At 38.6% G+C, this 4022-nt stretch overlaps 1 pseudogene; it reads left to right on the plus strand.

Annotated features, from left to right (window-relative positions):
* The first annotated feature begins 2009 nt into the window (after positions 1 to 2009).
* Positions 2010 to 3336, plus strand: LOC115230445 (annotated as a pseudogene).
* Positions 3337 to 4022: the final 686 nt, after the last annotated feature.

Raw genomic sequence — 4022 nt, forward strand, 5'->3', positions numbered from 1 at the left:
GGCAATGAGGCTGCTAAGCAAAAAAAAGAGGCAAAATTCGATCACTGTCTGGGACACCACGGAAGCGGCTATCATTGACAACAAGAGTAAGGTAGAGGCTATATCTGAATACTACTACAAAATGCTTAACTGGGAGGATGAATCAGGATACAAACCCTACCCATATACTGTAGGGGCACTAAGTTCCCCATTAACCACTTACGAAATATTGGAGGCAATGAAGAAACTGAAAACCGGCAGGTCTGGGGGACCGGACAATATCCCACCTGAACTAGTAAAATATGCGCCAATGAAGTTTGCTGAAATCGCTGCAAATATCCTGAACAAGGCATTTGAGCAGAACAACCCATTAGACCTCGGCAAAGGATGGTTAATTCCTCTACAGAAACCTGGAAAACAAAAAGGACCCCTATCCAGCCTAAGACCTATTATTTTGCTAACGACGCTTCGGAAAACACTGTCGTTGATCGCATTAGAGAGGATAAGAACCAAGGTGGAAAACTTTCTGTCACCGGGACAAAGTGGCTTTAGAACTGGCAGGTCCACTGCTGATGTGATCTGGACTCACAGATGGACAGCTGCCACATGCCAAAAATATAAACATTGCACTGAAATACTCGGCATCGATATGTCCAGAGCATTCGACTCTGTTCACAGAACTAAACTTGTGGAAATACTTATGACCTTCTTAAATCATGACGACATCAGAATAATCCTAATGCTTCTTCAGAACACTCAATTAGCAACCAAACTTGGTAAAAATGTGTCAAACTATTTCTACACATCACGGGGCATACCACAAGGCGATTCGCTGTCCCCAGTTCTCTTTATCGTCTACCTAGAGGCAGCACTCAGAGACTTTCGGCCTCTTGTGGACAACACTAAATACAACGAAATAATATATGCTGATGATGTCGACTTCGTATCTGATGATGCTGAAACCCTTCGATTTATTATCGAAACTTACCAGATATTTTTTCCAAATGGTTTCTAACAATCAACCACAATAAAACTGAACATACGAAATTTATTCGATCTGAACGAACTCATGATGAGCCCTGGAGAAGACAAAAAAAAAGTCGGATCTCTCTTAGGGGACTCTGAAGACATTATGCACAGAAAAATACTATCAATTGCCACATACAATAAGTTTATGAACATCTGGCGCCTAAAGAAGCTAAATTCAAAGACAAAACTTAAAATATACAACACATTTGTTGTCCCAGTCCTAATGTACAATGGATCGACGTGGGGAATCAGTAAGACCGATATGAACAATTTGGACCGATTTCATCGGAACCAACTGAGAAGAGTGATAAACATGCAATTCTCAAGAAAATAGCAAATTCCACCCTATACAAAAGATGCAATTCGAGACCGATCTCTATGGACATCCTGGAGTCCAGATGGCGACTCTTTGGACACATATTAAGACTTGACAGCCTCACTCCGCCGAATATCGCGATGGAAAACTACTTTGCCCATTCCAAAGGAGACTTCCGTGGAAGACCCAGGGTCACTCTGGCTACCACGCTAAATGAAGATCTAGCTGGAATTAATAAAAAACTGAAAAATGGCGATGATCTCGACTCACTCAGGACGATCGCAACTGACCGGAGAGCCTGGAGACGCATGACCGGGAGAATTTCAATGGTGGCACAAGGAAAGCTTAATTAACTTATGACTTTTCCGAAAGTGCTTTATAATAATAATAATATCTACTCTCCTCCATTCAACTATTTATTCAGTTAAGAAAATAATAATAAATAAATAAAAACTTTAAATAAAAATTATAATTTTTTTATTTGTTTAATTAAAATTTTAATAATCAAATAAGATATTATCTAATTTTTTTTGATGGTTGTGCCGTGTTACTTTTCAACCTTTAATAAAACATATATTTTAAATATAATATCATCATTTTAGGATAAACAAGAAGTCGGTTTCGACCCAACGAAATACGGCTTACGTAGAGATTTTGCTCTCACAAAATACACCGAACTAAAGGGATGAGGCTGCAAAGTCCCCCAGTCAGTCCTGCTCAGACTACTGGAGGGACAGAAGCCGAACATCCCCATGGATCTAAATTCTTCCAGATCCTTAATGGGTAACTACATTATATATTCAAGGAATTGACTGCAGTATTGTCCCCTTGCGGTACGGAGGTCTCAGTCTAATACAAACTACTGATTTTTTCTACCCAAATATTGACGATCCTTACAAAATGGTAATATTTTGGTCGTTTATAACTTTTGGAGAACTATACATGTGGGAGAATGCAGCTGATGTCTACGCGTTTGGATACGCTTCTAGGAGTAATTGTGACTGACTGTTGAAAATGATTTTGGGTGTCAGTACAGGACTTGTTGGGGCTGAGAGGAGTATTGTGGTGGATTTGATTCGTAGTGGATTTAGAGTGTCTTTTAGATTACGTAATATTATATAGGATCAAGCTAAATTGGCGGGAGTTGAAATTTCGGGTGGAACTGTTACTTTTAATCCTTGGATGGTCATTGGAGGTGTTGCAAGTTCGATATGTAAAGACTATTTAATGTTATTTTTGTTATTTATTTTAGGCCAACAAGTGCAGTAGAGGGAGACGTGTTGGTTCTTACGAAACCTCTAGGAACCCAATTGGCTATAAATATGTACTTGTGGCTCAATCGGCCTGACAAGTGGAGTAAACTCAAGAGTGTAGCCCGTCAAAGTGATGTGATTAAAGCTTATAAACGTGCAATTGACTCAATGACAAGACTTAATCGAGAAGGTTTTATTAATTGGGTAAATGTTAGCTTCAATTCTAATGAAACGTTATAATTCACATGGGGCAACAGATGTCACGGGTTATGGTCTTTTAGGCCATGCGGAGAATTTGGCACGTTGTCAGACCAATCAAGTCTCCTTTTTGATTTACAACATTCCTGTTATTGCTAAATTACACTCGTTTAATAAATCGTGTGGGAGTCCTTTCCCGCTGTTGAGTGGTCGTTGTCCTGAAACTTCGGGTTTTTTTCGTTTTTGAAATTTTATTGTTTTTAGGTGGGCTTTTGATAATTTTACCACAACAACAAGCGGCGAGTTTTTGTAAGGATCTTCAAAGGCAGGAAGGGTACCAGGCGTGGATTATTGGAGTGGTTCAGAAGGGGAACCGTACAGCGAGGATAGAGGATAGTGTGAGAGTCATTGAAGTTCCCGCGAAAGATAATGAAAATCAATTATGGTAGGAAGTATTGAGCAGTGCTTCCTGGGTGCATGGAGTCAGATTATGTGATTATTCTTCACAAAGTATGTGATTTATATGATTCATCTGACTTTTTATACCCTTCTACTTTTTTATTTTGATTTTTTATAAAAATAAATAGTTTAGTGGACTTTTATACCTAGTTTTGGGTCACTTATTTATTTGTTTTCTCTGTGTTAACATATGAGTACAAAATTTGGATATTAATAATTCATACTAAATAACAATTTAAATGGTTGGAAGTTTTTCAATCATACCTTTGGGTAGTAGTTCTCATAGGTATGTGATTGTGAGTCATTATAGCTCTCACTCCCGTATTACAATACTATTTGTTTATGATTGAATAGCTCATTATTCAAAGTAATTAGACTGAAAACTGTATTCGGTAGTTTATTTTCAGATGATTGGAGTACGCAAAGTTTAATTGCCAAAACTATTTTTTTTACTCTCTAGAAAAACTATTTGCTTCGAATAAATATATTTGATAGACTTCGCTAAAAATCAAAAACACTACGAAAGATACTCTCATTATGGGGCCGGCATTCCTGTTGGAAGCTGACGCTTAACGGTAGAGCCGAGGATAATATCTTCAGCAGCGTCGGAATCACAGCTTGGGTTTCAGGCATATCCAATGCGAATGGCACAAGCGCCCAGCTGTAAGATGCTTCCGGTCCAACTGTTTGCACACACATCCAATATGTGCACCGAAAACTCCGGTATCTACTCTGTGGGGACGAACACAGGCATAAAAGCTGCCCGAAAGCAAAGAATAGCTTTTGTT

Source organism: Octopus sinensis, unplaced genomic scaffold (assembly GCF_006345805.1).
Source record: "Octopus sinensis unplaced genomic scaffold, ASM634580v1 Contig15578, whole genome shotgun sequence".
NCBI classification, from domain to species: domain Eukaryota; kingdom Metazoa; phylum Mollusca; class Cephalopoda; order Octopoda; family Octopodidae; genus Octopus; species Octopus sinensis.